At 43.6% G+C, this 15,218-nt stretch overlaps 15 non-coding genes and 1 pseudogene across 15 annotated transcripts; all 16 read left to right on the forward strand.

Annotated features, from left to right (window-relative positions):
• Positions 1-662: 662 nt before the first annotated feature.
• On the forward strand, positions 663-780 carry LOC142513214 (5S ribosomal RNA). Its single transcript, XR_012809173.1, has one exon. It is a non-coding gene; the product is annotated as a 5S ribosomal RNA (ribosomal RNA).
• Positions 781-3,031: 2,251 nt separating this feature from the next.
• Positions 3,032-3,150, forward strand: LOC142513600 (5S ribosomal RNA). The gene has a single exon (XR_012809539.1). It is a non-coding gene; the product is annotated as a 5S ribosomal RNA (ribosomal RNA).
• Positions 3,151-3,829: 679 nt separating this feature from the next.
• On the forward strand, positions 3,830-3,948 carry LOC142508568 (5S ribosomal RNA). The gene has a single exon (XR_012806775.1). It is a non-coding gene; the product is annotated as a 5S ribosomal RNA (ribosomal RNA).
• Positions 3,949-4,631: 683 nt separating this feature from the next.
• Positions 4,632-4,752, forward strand: LOC142506908 (5S ribosomal RNA). Its single transcript, XR_012805181.1, has one exon. It is a non-coding gene; the product is annotated as a 5S ribosomal RNA (ribosomal RNA).
• A 683-nt stretch (positions 4,753-5,435) lies between these two features.
• Positions 5,436-5,556, forward strand: LOC142515124 (5S ribosomal RNA). Its single transcript, XR_012810983.1, has one exon. It is a non-coding gene; the product is annotated as a 5S ribosomal RNA (ribosomal RNA).
• Positions 5,557-6,239: 683 nt separating this feature from the next.
• Positions 6,240-6,358, forward strand: LOC142507158 (5S ribosomal RNA). Its single transcript, XR_012805420.1, has one exon. It is a non-coding gene; the product is annotated as a 5S ribosomal RNA (ribosomal RNA).
• A 683-nt stretch (positions 6,359-7,041) lies between these two features.
• Positions 7,042-7,160, forward strand: LOC142509283 (5S ribosomal RNA). Its single transcript, XR_012807466.1, has one exon. It is a non-coding gene; the product is annotated as a 5S ribosomal RNA (ribosomal RNA).
• A 683-nt stretch (positions 7,161-7,843) lies between these two features.
• Positions 7,844-7,962, forward strand: LOC142514195 (5S ribosomal RNA). Its single transcript, XR_012810101.1, has one exon. It is a non-coding gene; the product is annotated as a 5S ribosomal RNA (ribosomal RNA).
• Positions 7,963-9,045: 1,083 nt separating this feature from the next.
• On the forward strand, positions 9,046-9,164 carry LOC142511633 (5S ribosomal RNA; annotated as a pseudogene).
• A 683-nt stretch (positions 9,165-9,847) lies between these two features.
• Positions 9,848-9,966, forward strand: LOC142514101 (5S ribosomal RNA). Its single transcript, XR_012810011.1, has one exon. It is a non-coding gene; the product is annotated as a 5S ribosomal RNA (ribosomal RNA).
• A 683-nt stretch (positions 9,967-10,649) lies between these two features.
• Positions 10,650-10,768, forward strand: LOC142515131 (5S ribosomal RNA). The gene has a single exon (XR_012810990.1). It is a non-coding gene; the product is annotated as a 5S ribosomal RNA (ribosomal RNA).
• A 682-nt stretch (positions 10,769-11,450) lies between these two features.
• Positions 11,451-11,568, forward strand: LOC142509441 (5S ribosomal RNA). The gene has a single exon (XR_012807615.1). It is a non-coding gene; the product is annotated as a 5S ribosomal RNA (ribosomal RNA).
• Positions 11,569-12,251: 683 nt separating this feature from the next.
• Positions 12,252-12,370, forward strand: LOC142515351 (5S ribosomal RNA). The gene has a single exon (XR_012811202.1). It is a non-coding gene; the product is annotated as a 5S ribosomal RNA (ribosomal RNA).
• Positions 12,371-13,032: 662 nt separating this feature from the next.
• Positions 13,033-13,151, forward strand: LOC142513729 (5S ribosomal RNA). The gene has a single exon (XR_012809659.1). It is a non-coding gene; the product is annotated as a 5S ribosomal RNA (ribosomal RNA).
• Positions 13,152-13,834: 683 nt separating this feature from the next.
• LOC142509421 (5S ribosomal RNA) lies at positions 13,835-13,953 on the forward strand. Its single transcript, XR_012807595.1, has one exon. It is a non-coding gene; the product is annotated as a 5S ribosomal RNA (ribosomal RNA).
• A 683-nt stretch (positions 13,954-14,636) lies between these two features.
• LOC142509625 (5S ribosomal RNA) lies at positions 14,637-14,755 on the forward strand. Its single transcript, XR_012807791.1, has one exon. It is a non-coding gene; the product is annotated as a 5S ribosomal RNA (ribosomal RNA).
• The last annotated feature ends 463 nt before the right edge of the window (positions 14,756-15,218 follow it).

Below are 15,218 nucleotides of genomic sequence, written 5' to 3' on the forward strand. Positions count from 1 at the left end.
TTTTTCTATTTTTGATTACTTGTTGACTGACGATTTTCGGCTCAAATCACTGAATCTCATCGGGACCAGATAAGACATGTGAAATGAAAGTAGCTCGGGCACTGCCGATTTGGACAAAATTGTAGGCTAATTTGATTGTAAACGGGCAAACGGACGAGACTCATTACTACGCAATGAGCTGACGAGATTTTAGCCGAATTCCATGTCTAAGACCTCTAATTGCGATTTACCGCTTCTGTTCTTTCGTTTCCTCGAGAAATCCGCTTAGGAAGTTCGAAATTCGATTCCGGTTCCATTTTATCGTATCCAGGCATAATAATAGCTTTACATTCGTTATTTCCTTCTTCTTATTTTTTTTTCTATTTTCTGGGAACATTTATCGATTTTGTTGTCGTGAGCCGGTTCTGTGCGGAAGGGTATGACGCAGATTACTCCGGAGACGGTTAACTCATTAAAACAATTATTTCGACTGTTTTATCCATAATTTACGTAAACGGTCGCGACACGAGGTCTTCCCAGGGAGGTCACCCATCCTACTCTGCCATCGCGCAGAACGCTTAACTTCATGGTTATGATTGGGCGAGAGCGTGCCGCGTGTTGTCCATCGCCGCCCGCTCCACACGTACTCGAGGGATATAAGAATAAACATCCCACTCAATGTCGGGTGCGATCATACCAGCACTAATGCACCGGATCCCATCAGAACTCCGAAGTTAAGCGTGCTTGGGCGGAGCAGTACTAGGATGGGTGACCCCCTGGGAAGTCCTCGTGTTGCACCCCTTTTTCGTGTTTTTCTATTTTTGATTACTTGTTGACAGACGATTTTCGGCTCAAATCATCTGAATCTCGATCGGACCAGATAAGACATGTGAAATGAAAGTAGCTCGGGCACTGCCGGATTTGGACAAAATTGTAGGCTAATTTGATTGTAAACGGCAAACGACGAGACTCATTACTACGCAATGAGCTGACGAGATTTTAGCCGAATTCCTTCTCTAAGACCCTCTAATTTGCGATTTACCACTTTCTGTTAAGCTTTCGTTTCCTCGAGAAATCCGCTTAGGAAGTTCGAAATTCGATTCCGTTCCATTTTATCGTATCCCAACATAATAGCTTTACATTCGTTATTTCCTTCTTCTTATTTTTTTTTCTATTTTCTGGGAACATTTATCGATTTTTGTTGTCGTGAGCCGGTTCTGTGCGGAAGGGTATGACGCAGATTACTCCGGAGACGGTTAACTCATTAAAAACAATTATTTCGACTGTTTTATCCATAATTTACGTAAACGGTCGCGACAGAGGTCTTCCCAGGGAGGTCACCCATCCTACTCTGCCATCGCGCCAGAACGCTTAACTTCATGGTTATGATTGGGCGAGAGCAGTGCCGCGTGTTGTCCATCGCCGCCCGCTCCACACGTACTCGAGGGATATAAGAATAAACATCCCACTCAATGTTAGGTGCGATCATACCAGCAATAATGCATCGGATCCCATCAAAACTCCGAAGTTAAGGATGGGTGACCCCCTGGGAAGTCCTCGTGTTGCACCCCTTTCGTGTTTTTCTATTTTTGATTACTTGTTGACAGACGATTTTCGGCTCAAATCATCTGAATCTCGATCGGACCGGATAAGACATGTGAAATGAAAGTAGCTCGGGCACTGCCGGATTTGGACAAAATTGTAGGCTAATTTGATTGTAAACGGGCAAACGGACGAGACTCATTACTACGCAATGAGCTGACGAGATTTTAGCCGAATTCCTTCTCTAAGACCCTCTAATTTGCGATTTACCGCTTCTGTTAAGCTTTCGTTTCCTCGAGAAATCCGCTTAGGAAGTTCGAAATTCGATTCCGGTTCCATTTTATCGTATCCCAGGCATAATAATAGCTTTACATTCGTTATTTTCCTTCTTCTTATTTTTTTTTCTATTTTCTGGGAACATTTATCGATTTTTGTTGTCGTGAGCCGGTTCTGTGCGGAAGGGTATGACGCAGATTACTCCGGAGACGGTACTCATTAATTAAAACAATTATTTCGACTGTTTTATTCCATAATTTACGTAAACGGTCGCGACACGAGGTCTTCCCAGGGAGGTCACCCATCCTACCTCTGCCATCGCGCCAGAATGCTTAACTTCATGGTTATGATTTTGGGCGAGAGCAGTGCCGCGTGTTGTCCATCGCCGCCCGCTCCACACGTACTCGAGGGATATAAGAATAACATCCCACTCAATGTCGGGTGCGATCATACCAGCACTAATGCACCGGATCCCATCAAACTCCGAAGTTAAGTGGCTTGAGAGCAGTACTAGGATGGTGACCCCCTGGAAGTCCTCGTGTTAACCCCTTTTCGTGTTTTTTTCTATTTTTGATTACTTGTTGACATACGATTTTCGGCTCAAATCATCTGAATCTCGATCGGACCAGATAAGACATGTGAAATGAAAGTAGCTCGGGCACTGCCGGATTTGAACAAAATTGTAGGCTAATTTGATTGTAAACGGGCAAACGGACGAGACTCATTACTACGCAATGAGCTGACGAGATTTTAGCCGAATTCCTTCTCTAAGACCATCTAATTTGCGATTTACCGCTTCTGTTAAGCTTTCGTTTCCTCGATAAATCCGCTTAGGAAGTTCGAAATTCGATTCTGGTTCCATTTTATCGTATCCCAAGAATAATAATAGCTTTACATTCGTTATTTCCTTCTTCTTATTTTTTTTTCTATTTTCTGGGAATATTTATCGATTTTTGTTGTCGTGAGCCTGTTCTGTGCGAAAGGATAAGACGCAGATTACTCCGGAGACGGTTAACTCATTAAAAAAAATTATTTCGACTGTTTTATCCATAATTTACGTAGACGGTCGCATCAAGAGGTCTTCCCAGGGAGGTCACCTATCCTAGCTCTGCCATCGCGCCAGAACGCTTAACTTCATGGTTATGATTGGGCGAGAGCAGTGCCGCGTGTTGTCCATCGCCGCTCGCTCCACACGTACTCGAGGGATATAAGGATAAACATCCCACTCAATGTCGGGTGCGATCATACCAGCACTAATGTACCGGATCCCATCAGAAATCCGAAGTTAAGCGTGCTTGGGCGAGAGTAGTAGTAGGATGGGTGACCCCCTGGGAAGTCCTCGTGTTGCACCCTTTTTCGTGTTTTTCTATTTGTGATTACTTGTTGAAAGACGATTTTCGGCTCAAATAATCTGAATCTCGATCGGGACCAGACAAGACAAGTGAAATGAAAGTAGCTCGGGCACTGCCGGATTTGGACATAATTGTAGGCTTATTTGATTGTAAACGGGCAAATGGACGAGATTCATTCTACGCAATGAGCTGACGAGATTTTAGCCGAATTCCTTCCCTAAGACCCTCTAATTTGCGATTTACCGCTTCTGTTAAGCTTTCGTTTCCTCGAGAAATCCGCTTAGGAAGTTCGAAATTCGATTCTAATTCCATTTTATCGTATCCCAAGAATAATAATAGCTTACATTCGTTATTTCCTTCTCTTATTTTTTTTTCTATTTCTGGGAACTTTATCGATTTTAGTGGTCGTGAGCCGGTTCTGTGCCGAAGGGTATGACGCAGATTACTCCGGAGACGCTTAACTCATTAAAAACAATTATTTCGACTGTTTTATCTATAATTTACGGAAACGGTCGCGACACGAGGTCTTCCCAGGGAGGTTACCCATCCTACCTCTGCCATCGCGCCAGAACGCTTAACTTCATGGTTATGATTGGGCGAGAGCTGTGCCGCGTGTTGTCCATCGCCACCCGCTTCACATGTACTCGAGGGTTATAAGAATAAACATCCCACTCAATGTCGGGTGCGATCATACCTGCACTAATGAACCGGATCCCATCAGAACTCCAAAGTTAAGCGTGCTTGGGCGAGAGCAGTACTAGGATGGGTGACCCCCTGAGAAGTCCTCCAGTTGCATCTCTTTTCGTGTTTTTCTATTTTTGATTACTTGTAGACAGACGATTTTCGGCTCAAATCAACTGAATCTCGATCAGGACCAGATAAGACAGGTGAAATGAAAGTAGCTCGGGCACTGCCGGATTTGGACAAAATTGTAGGCTAATTTGATTGTAAACGGGCGAACGGACGAGACTCATTACTACGCAATGAGCTGACGAGATTTTAGCCGAATTCCTTCTCTAAGACCCTCTAATTTGCGATTTACCGCTTCTGTTAAGTTTTCGTTTCCTCGAGAAATCCGCTTAGGAAGTTCGAAATTCGATTCCGGTTCCATTTTATCGTATCCCAGGCATAATAATAGCTTTACATTCGTTATTTCCTTCTTCTTATTTTTTTTCTATTTTCTGGGAACATTTATCGATTTTTGTTGTCGTGAGCCGACTCTGTGCGGAAGGGTATGACGCAGATTACTCCGGAGACGGTTAACTCATTAAAAAAAATTATTTCGACTGTTTTATCCATAATTTACGTAAACGGTCGCGATACGAGGTCTTCCCTGGGAGGTCACCCATCCTAGCTCTGCCATCGCGCCAGAACGCTTAACTTCATGGTTATGATTGGGCGAGAGCAGTGCCGCGTGTTGTCCATCGCCGCCCGCTCCACACGTACTCGAGGGATATAAGAATAAACATCCCACTAAAAGTCGGGTGCGATCATACCAGCACTAATGCACCGGATCCCATCAGAACTCCGAAGTTAAGCGTGCTTGGGAAAAAGCGCAGTACTAGGATGGGTGACCCCCTGGGAAGTCCTCGTGTTGCACCCCTTTTTGTGTTTTTCTATTTTTGATTACTTGTTGACAGACGATTTTCGGCTCAAATCATCTTAATCTCGATCGGGACCAGATAAGACATGTTAAATGAAAGTAGCTCGGGCACTGCCAGATTTGGACAAAATTGTAGGCTAATTTGATTGTAAATGGGCAAACGAACGAGACTCATTACTACGCAATGAGCTGACGAGATTTTAGCCGTATTTCTTCTCTAAGACCCTCTAATTTGCGATTGACCGCTTCTGTTAAGCTTTCGTTTCCTCGAGAAATCCGCTTAGGAAGTTCGAAATTCGATTCCGGTTCCATTTTATCGTATCCGAGGCATAATAATAGCTTTACATTCGTTATTTCCTTCTTCTTATTTTTTTTCTATTTTCTGGGAACATTTATCGATTTTTGTTGTCGTGAGCCGGTTCTGTGCGGAAGAATATGACGCAGATTACTCCGGAGACGGTTAACTCATTAAAAACAATTATTTCGACTGTTTTATCCATAATTTACGTAAACGGTCGCGATACGAGGTCTTCCCATGGAGGTCACCCATTCTAGCTCTGCCATCGCGCCAGAACGCTTAACTTCATGGTTATGATTGGGCGAGAGCAGTGCCGCGTGTTGTCCATCGCCACCCGCTCCACACGTACTCGAGGGATATAAAAATAAACATCCCACTCAAAGTCGGGTGCGATCATACCTGCACTAATGCACCGGATCCCATCAGAACTCCGAAGTTAAGCGTGCTTGGGCGAAAGCGCAGTACTAGGATGGGTGACCCCTTGGGAAGTCCTCGTGTTGCACCCCTTTTCGTGTTTTTCTATTTTTGATTACTTGTTGACAGACGATTTTCGGCTCAAATAATCTGAATCTCGATCGAGACCAGATAAGACATGTGAAATGAAAGTAGCTCGGGCACTGCCGGATTTGGACAAAATTGTAGGCTAATTTGATTGTAAACGGGCAAACGGACGAGACTCATTACTACGCAATGAGCTGGCGAGATTTTAGCCGAATTCCTTCTCTAAGACCCTCTAATTTGCGATTTACCGCTTCTGTTAAGCTTTCGTTTCCTCGAGAAATCCGCTTAGGAAGTTCGAAATTCGATTCCGGTTCCATTTTATCGTATCGCAGGCATAATAATTGTTTTACATTCGTTATTTCCTTCTTCTTATTTTTTTTCTATTTTCTAAGAACATTTATCGATTTTTGTTGTTGTGAGCTGGTTCTGTGCGGAAGGGTATGACGCAGATTACTCCGGAGACGATTAACTCATTAAAAACAATTATTTCGACTGTTTTATCCATAATTTACGTAAACGGTCGCGACACGAGGTCTTCCCAAGGAGCTCACCCATCCTACCTCTGCCATCGCGCCAGAACGCTAAACTTCATGGTTATGATTGGGCGAGAGCAGTGCCGCGTGTTGTCTATCGCCGCCCGCTCCACACGTACTCGAGGGATATAAGGATAAACATCCCACTCAATATTGGGTGCGATCATACCAGCACTAATGCACCGGATCCCATCAGAACTCCGAAGTTAAGCGTGCTTGGGCGAGAGTAGTACTAGAATGGGTGACCCCCTGGGAAGTCCTTGTGTTGCACCCCTTTTCGTGTTTTTCTATTTTTGATTACTTGTTGACAGACGATTTTCGGCTCAAATCATCTGAATCTCGATCGGGACCAGATAAGACATGTGAAATGAAAGTAGCTCGGGCACTGCCGGATTTGGACAAAATTGTAAGCTAATTTGATTGTAAACGGAAAAACGGACGAGACTCATTCTCCGCAATGAGCTGGCGAGATTTTAGTCGAATTCCTTCTCTAAGACCCTCTAATTTGCGATTTACCGCTTCTGTTAAGCTTTCGTTTCCTCGATAAATCCGCTTAGGAAGTTCGAAATTCGATTCTGGTTCCATTTTATCTTATCCCAAGAATAATAACAGCTTTACATTCGTTATTTCCTTCTTCTTATTTTTTTTTCTATTTTCTGGGAACATTTATCGATTTTTTTTGTCGTGAGCCGGTTCTGTGCGGAAGGGTATGACGCAGATTACTCCGGAGACGGTTAACTCATTAAAAACAGATATTTCAAATTTTTTAGCTATAATTTACGTAAACGGTCGCGACACGACGACTTCCCAGGGAGGTCACCTATCCTAGCTCTGCCATCGCGCCAGAACGCTTAAATTTATTGTTATGATTGGGCGAGAGCAGTGCCGCGTGTTGTCCATCTCCGCCCGCTCCACACGTACTCGAGGGATATAAGAATAAACATCCCACTCAATGTCGGGTGCGATCATACCAGCACTAATGCACCGGATTCCATCAGAACTCCGAAGTTAAGCGTGCTTGGGCGAGAGCAGTACTAGGGTGGGTGACCCCCTGGGAAGTCCTCGTGTTGCACCCTTTTCCGTGTTTTTCTATTTTTGATTACTTGTTGACAGACGATTTTCGGCTCAAATCATCTGAATCTCGATCGGGACCAGATAAGACATGTGAAATGAAAGTAGCTCGGGCACTGCCGGATTTGGACAAAATTGTAAGCTAATTTGATTGTAAACGGAAAAACGGACGAGACTCATTCTCCGCAATGAGCTGGCGAGATTTTAGTCGAATTCCTTCTCTAAGACCCTCTAATTTGCGATTTACCGCTTCTGTTAAGCTTTCGTTTCCTCGAGAAATCCGCTTAGGAAGTTCGAAATTCGATTCTGGTTCCATTTTATCTTATCCCAAGAATAATAATAGCTTTACATTCGTTATTTCCTTCTTCTTATTTTTTTTTCTATTTTCTGGGAACATTTATCGATTTTTTTTGTCGTGAGCCGGTTCTGTGCGGAAGGGTATGACGCAGATTACTCCGGAGACGGTTAACTCATTAAAAACAGATATTTCAAATTTTTTAGCTATAATTTACGTAAACGGTCGCGACACGACGACTTCCCAGGGAGGTCACCCATCCTAGCTCTGCCATCGCGCCAGAACGCTTAACTTCATGGTTATGATTGGGCGAGAGCAGTGATGCGTGTTGTCCATCGCCGCCCGCTCCACACGTACTCGAGGGATATAAGAATAAACATCCCACCACATGTCGGGTGCGATCATACCAGCACTAATGCACCGGATCCCATCAGAACTCCGAAGTGAAGCGTGCTTGGGCGAGAGCAGTACTAGGATGGGTGACCCCCTGCGACGTCCTCGTGTTGCACCCCTTTTCGTGTTTTTCTATTTCTGATTACTTGTTTACAGACGAGTTTCGGCTCAAATCATCTGAATCTCGATCGGGACCAGATAAGACATGTGAAATGAAAGTAGCTCGGGCACTGCCGGATTTGGACAAAGTTGTAGGCTAATTTGATTGTAAACGGGCAAACGGACGAGACTCATTACTACGCAATGAGCTGACAAGATTTTAGCCGAATTCCTTCTCTAAGACCATCTAATTTGCGATTTACCGCTTCTGTTAAGCTTTCGTTTCCTCGAGAAATCCGCTTAGGAAGTTCGAAATTCGATTCCGGTTCCATTTTATCGTATCCCAAGAATAATAATAGCTTTACATTCGTTATTTCCTTCTTCTAATTTTTTTTCCATTTTCTGGGAACATTTATCGATTTTTGTTTTCGTGAGCCGGTTCTGTGCGGAAGAGTATGACGCAGATAACTCCGGAGACGGTTAACTCATTAAAAAAAATTATTTCGACTGAAATCAACATAGCTCGGGCACTGCCGGATTTGGACAAAATTGTAGGCTAATTTGATTGTAAACGGGCAAACGAACGAGACTCATTACTACGCAATGAGCTGGTGAGATTTTAGCCGAATTCCTTCTCTAAGACCCTCTATTTGCGATTTTCCGCTTCTGTTGAGCTTTCGTTTCCTCGAGAAATCCGTTTAGGAAGTACGAAATTTGATTCTCGTTCCATTTTAACGTATCCCAGGCATAATAATAGCTTTACATTCGCTATTTCCTTCTTCTTTTTTTTTTTTTCTATTTTTTGAGTACATTTATCGATTTTTGTTGTCGTGAGCCGGTTCTGTGCGGAAGGGTATGACGCAGATTACTCCGGAGACGGATAACTCATAAAAAACAATTATTTCGGCAGTTTTATCCATAATTTACGTAAACGGTCGCATCAAGAGGTCTTCTCAGGGAGGTCACCCATCCTAGCACTGCCATCGCGCCAGAACGCTTAACTTCATGGTTCTTATTGGGCGAGAGCAGCGCCGCGTGTTGTCCATCGCCGCCCGCTCCACACGTACTTAAGGGATATAAGAATAATCATCCCACTCAATATCATGAGCGATCATACCAGCACTAATGCACCGGATCCCACCATAATTCCGAAGTTAAGCGTGCTTGGGAGAGAGCAGTACTAGGATGGGTGACCCCCTGGAAAGTCCTCGTGTTGCACCCCTTTTCGTGTTTTTGTATTTTTGATTACTTGTTGACAGACGATTTTCGGCTCAAATCATCTGAATCTCGATCGGGACCAGATAAGACATGTGAAATCAACGTTGGTCGGGCACTGCCGGATTTGGACAAAATTGTAGGCTAATTTGATTGTAAACGGGCAAACGAACAAGACTCATCACTCCGCAATGAACTGGCGAGATTTTAGCCGAATTCTTTCTCTAAGACCCTCTAATTTGCGATTTTCCGCTTCTGTTAAGCTTCTGTTTTCTCGAGAAATCCGTTTAGGAAGTCCGAAATTCGATTCCGGTTCCATTTTATCGTATCCCAGGCATAATAATAGCTTTACATTCGTTATTTTCTTCTTGTTTTGTTTTTTCCTATTTTATGGGAGCATTTAACAATTTTTGTTGTCGTGAGCCAGTTCTCTGCGGAAGGGTATAACGTAGATTACTCTGGAGACGGTTAACTCATTAAAAATAATTATTTCTACTATTTAGCCATAATTTACGTAAACGGTCGCGACACGAGGACTGCCCAAGGAGGTCACCCATCCTAGCTATGCCATCGCGTCAGAACGCTTAACTTCATGGTTCTGATTGGGCGAAAACAGTGCCGCGTGTTGTCCATCGCCGTCCGCTCCACACGTACTCGAAGGATATAAGAAAAAACATCCCACTCAATTTCAGGTGCGATCATACCAGCACTAATGCACCGGATCCCATTAGAACTCTGAAGTTAAGCGTGCTTGGGCGAGTGCAGTACTAGGATGGGTGACCATCTGAGAAGTCCTCGTGTTGCACCCCTTTTCGTGTTTTTCTATTTTTGATTACTTGTTGACAGACGATTTTCGGCTCAAATCATTTGAATCTCGATCGGGACCAGATAAGACATGTGAAATCAACATGGCTCGGGCACTGCCGGAGTTGGACAAAATTGTAGGCTAATTTGATTGTGAATGGGCAAGCGAACGAGACTCATTACTACGCAATGAGTTGGTGAGATTTTAGCCGACTTCCTTCTCTAAGACCCTCTAATTTGCGATTTTCCGCTTCTGTTGAGCTTCCGTTTCCTCGAGAAATCCGTTTAGGAATTACGAAATTCGATTCCCGTTCCATTTTATCGTATCCCAGGCATAATAATAGTTTTACATTCGCTATTTCCTTCTTCTTATTTTTTTTTCTATTTTCTGAGTACATTTATCGATTTTTGTTGTCGTGAGCCGGTTCTGTGCGGAAGGGTATGGCGCAGATTACTCCGGAGACGGATAACTCATTTAAAACAATTATTTCGACTGTTTTATCCATAATTTACGTAAACGATCGTGACACGAGTACTTCCCAGGGAGGTTACCCATCCTAGCTCGGCCATCGCGCCAGAACGCTTAACTTCATGGTTCTGATTGGGCGAGAGCAGTGCCGCGTGTTGTCCATTGTCGCCTTCTCCACACGTACTCTTGAGATATAAGAATAAACATCCACTCAATGTCGGGTGCGATCATACCAGCACTAATGCACCGGATCCCATCAGAACTCCGAAGCTAAGCGTTCTTGGACGAGAGCAGTACAAGGATGGGTGACCACCTGGGAAGTCCTCGTGTTGCACCCATTTTCGTGTTTTTCTATTTTTGATTACTTGTTGACAGACGATTTTCGGCTCAAATCATCTGAATCTCGATCGGAACCAGATAAGACATGAGAAATCAACGTAGCTCGGGCACTGCCGGATTTGGACAAAATTGTAGCCTATCTTGATTGGTAACGGGCAAACGAACGAGACTCATTACTCCGCAATGAGCTGGCTAGATTTTAGCCGAATTCCTTCTCTAAGACCTTCTAATTTGCGATTTTCCGCTTCTGTTAAGCTTCCGTTTCCTCGAGTAATCCGCTTAGTAAGTTCGAAATTCAATTTCGGTTCACTTTATCGTATCCCAGGCATAATAAAAGCTTTACATTCGCTATTTTCTTCTTCTTATTTTTTTCCTATTTTTTGGGAACATTTAGCGATTTTTGTTGTCGTGAGTCGGTTCTGTGCGGAAGGGTATGACCCAGATTACTCCAAAGACAATCAACTCGTTAAAAACAATTATTTTGAATGTTTTATCCATAATTTACGTAAAGGGTCGCGACACGAGGACTTCCCAGGGAGGTCATCCATCCTAGCTCTTCCATCGCGCCAGAACGCTTAACTTCATGGTTCTGATTGGGCGAGAGCAGTGCCGCGTGTTGTCCATCGCCGCCCGCTCCACACATACTCGAAGGATATAAGAATAAACATCCAACTCAATATCGTGTGCGATCATACCAGCACTAATGCACAAGATCCCATCAGAACTCCGAAGTTAAGCGTGCTTGGGCGAGAGCAGTGCTAGGATGGGTGACCCCTGTGAAGTCCTCGTGTTGTACCCCTTTTCGTATTTTTCTATTTTTGATTATTTGATGACAGACGATTTTCGGCTCAAATCATCTGAATCTCGATCAGGAATAGATAAAACATGTGAAATCAACGTAGCTCGGGCACTGCCAGATTTGGACAAAATTGTAGACTAATTTGATTTTAAACGGGAAAACGAACGAGACTCATTACTCCGTAATGAGCTTGCGAGATTTTAGCCAAATTCCTTCTTTATGACTCTCTAATTTGCGATTTTCCGCTTCTGTTAAGCTTCCGTTTCCTCGAGAAATCCGCTTAGGAAGTTCGAAATTCGATTTCGGTTCCACTTTATCGTATCTCAGGCATAATAAAAGCATTACATTCGCTATTTTCTTCTTCTTATTTTTTTCCTATTTTCTGGGAACATTTATCGATTTTTGTTGTCGTGAGCCGGTTCTGTGCCGAATGGTATGACCCAGATTACTACGGAGACGGTTAACTCATTAAAAACAATTATGTCGACTGTTTTATCCATAATTTACGTAAACGGTAGCGACACGAGGACTTCCAAGGGAGGTCACCCATCCTAGCTCTGCCATCGTGCCAGAACCCTTAACTTCATGGTTCTGATTGGACGAGAGCAGTGCCGCGTGTTGTCCATCGCCTCCCGCTCCACACATACTCGAAGGATATAAGAATAAACATCCCACTCAATATCAAGTGCGATCATACCAGCACTAATGCACTGGATCCCATCAGAACTCCGAAGTTAAGCGTGCATGGGCGAGAGCAGTACTAGGATGGGTGACCCCTTGGAAAGTCCTCGTGTTGCATTCCTTTTCGTGTTTTTCTATTTTTGATTACTTGTTGACAGACAATTTTCGGCTCAAATCATCTGAATCTCGATCGGGACCAGATGAGACATGTGAAATCAACGTAGCTCGGGCACTGCAGGATTTGGACAAAATTTTTGCCAAACGAACGAGAATCATTACTCCGCAATGATCTTGCGAGATTTCAGCCGAATTTCTTCTCTAAAACCCTCTAATTTGCGATTTTCGCTTCTGTTAAGCTTCCGTTTCCTCGAGAAATCCGATTGGGAAGTCCGAAATTTTATTCCGGTTCCATTTTATCTTATCACAGGCATAATAATAGTTTTACATTCGCTATTTTCTTCTTCTTATTTTTTTTTCCATTTTCTGGGAATACTTAGCGATTTTTGTTGTCGTGAGCCGGTTCTGTGCAGAAGGGTATTACGTAGATTACTCCGGATACGGCTTACTCATTAAAAACAATTATTTCGACTGTTTTATCCATAATTTACGTAAACGGTCGTGACACGAGTACTTCCCAGGGAGGTTACCTATCCTAGCTCTGCCATCGCGCCAGATAGCTTAACTTCTTGGTTCTGATTGGGCGAGAGCAGTGCCGCGTGTTGTCCATCGTCGCCTTCTCCACACGTGCTGTTGGGATATAAGAATAAACATCCAATCAATGTCGGGTGCGGTCATACCAGCACAAATGCACCGGATCCCATCAGAACTCCGAAGCGAAGCGTGCTTGGACGAGAGCAGTACTAGGATGGGTGACCACCTGGGAAGTCCTCGTGTTGCACCCTTTTTCGTCTTTTTCTATTCTTGATTACCTGTTCACAGACGATTTTCGGCTCAAATCATCTGAATCTCGATCGGGACCAGATAATAGATGTGAAATAAACGTAGCTCGGGCACGGCTGGATTTGGACAAAAATGTAGCCTAATTTGATTGTAAACGGGCAAACGAACGAGAATCATTACTCCGCAATGAGCTGGCGAGATTTTAGCCGAATTCTTTCTCTAAGACCCTCTAATTTGCGATTTTCCGCTTCTGTTAAGCTTCCGTTTCTTCGAGAAATCCGCTTAGAAAGTTCGAAATTCGATTTCGGTTCCACTTTATCGTATCCCAGGCATAATAAAAGCTTTACATTCGCTATTTTCTTCTTCTTATTTTTTTCCTATTTTCTGGGAACATTTAGAGATTTTTGTTGTCGTGAGCCGGTTCTGTGCGGAAGGGTATGACCCTGATTACTCCAGAGACGATTAACTCATTAAAAACAATTATTTTGAATGTTTTATCCATAATTTACGTAAACGGTCGCGACACGAGGATTTCCCAGGGAGGTCACCCATCCTAGCTCTGCCATCGCGCCAGAACGCTTAACTTCATGGTTCTGATTGGGCGAGAGCAGTGCCGCGTGTTGTCCATCGCTGCCCGCTCCACAAATACTCGAAGGATATAAGATTAAACATCCAACTCAATATCGGGTGCGATCATACAAGCACTAATGCACGGGATCCCATCAGAACTCCGAAGTTAAGCGTGCTTGGGCGAGAGCAGTGATAAGATGGGTGACCCCCTGAGAAGTCCTCGTGTTGTACCCTTTTTCGTGTTTTTCTATTTTTGATTACTTGGTGACAGACGATTTTCGGCTCAAATCCTCTGAATCTCGATCAGGAATAGATAAAACATGTGAAATCAACGTAGCTCGGACACTGCCGGATTTGGACAAAATTGTAGACTAATTTGATTGTAAACTGGAAAACGAACGAGACTCATTACTCCGCAATGAGCTTGCGAGATTTTAGCCAAATTCCTTCTTTAAGACCCTCTAATTTGCGATTTTCCGCTTCTGTTAAGCTTCCGTTTCCTCGAGAAATCCGCTTAGGAAGTTCGAAATTCGATTTCGGTTTCACTTTATTGTATCCCAGGCGTAATAAAAGCTTTACATTCGCTATTTTCTTATTCTTATTTTTTTCCTATTTTCTAAGAACATTTATCGATTTTTGTTGTCGTGAGCCAGTTCTGTGCCGAATGGTATGACCCAGATTACTCCGGAGACGGTTAACTCATTAAAAACAATTATGTCGACTGTTTTATCCATAATTTACGTAAACGGTCGCGACACGATGACTTCCAAGGGCGGTCACCCATCCTAGCTCTGCCATCGCGCCAGAACGCTTAACTTCATGGTTCTGATTGGACGAGAGCAGTGCCGCGTGTTGTCTATCGCCGCCCGCTCCACACATAATCGAATGATATAAGAATAAACATCCCACTCAATGTCGGGTGCGATCATACCAGCACTAATTCACCGGATACCATCAGAACTCCGAAGTTAAGCGTGCTTGGGCGAGAGCAGTGCTAGGATAGGTGACCCCCAGGGAATTCCTCATGTTGCACCCCTTTTCGTGTTTTTCTATTTTTGATTACTTGTTGACAGACGATTTTCGGCTCAAAATATCTGAATCTCGATCGGGACCAGATAAGACATGTGAAATCAACGGAGGTCGGACACTGCCGGATTTGGACATAATTGTAGCCTAATTTGATTGTAAACGGGCAAACGAACGAGACTCATTACTCCGCAATGAGCTGGCGAGATTTTAGCCGAATTCCTTCTCTAAAACCCTCTAATTTGCGATTTTCCGCTTCTGTTAAGCTTCCGTTTCCTCGAAAAATCCGTTTAGGAAGTTCGAAATTCTATTTCGGTTCCACTTTATCGTATCCCAGGTATAATAAAAGTTTTATATTCGCTATTTTCTTCTTCTTATTTTTTTCCTATTTTCTGGGAACATTACGCGATTTTTGTTGTCGTGAGCCGGTTCTGCGCCGAAGGGTATGACGCAGATTACTCCGGAGACGGTTA

The sequence above is a fragment of the Primulina tabacum genome, chromosome 10, assembly GCF_025594145.1.
Source record: "Primulina tabacum isolate GXHZ01 chromosome 10, ASM2559414v2, whole genome shotgun sequence".
In the NCBI taxonomy this organism is placed as follows: Eukaryota; Viridiplantae; Streptophyta; class Magnoliopsida; order Lamiales; family Gesneriaceae; genus Primulina; species Primulina tabacum.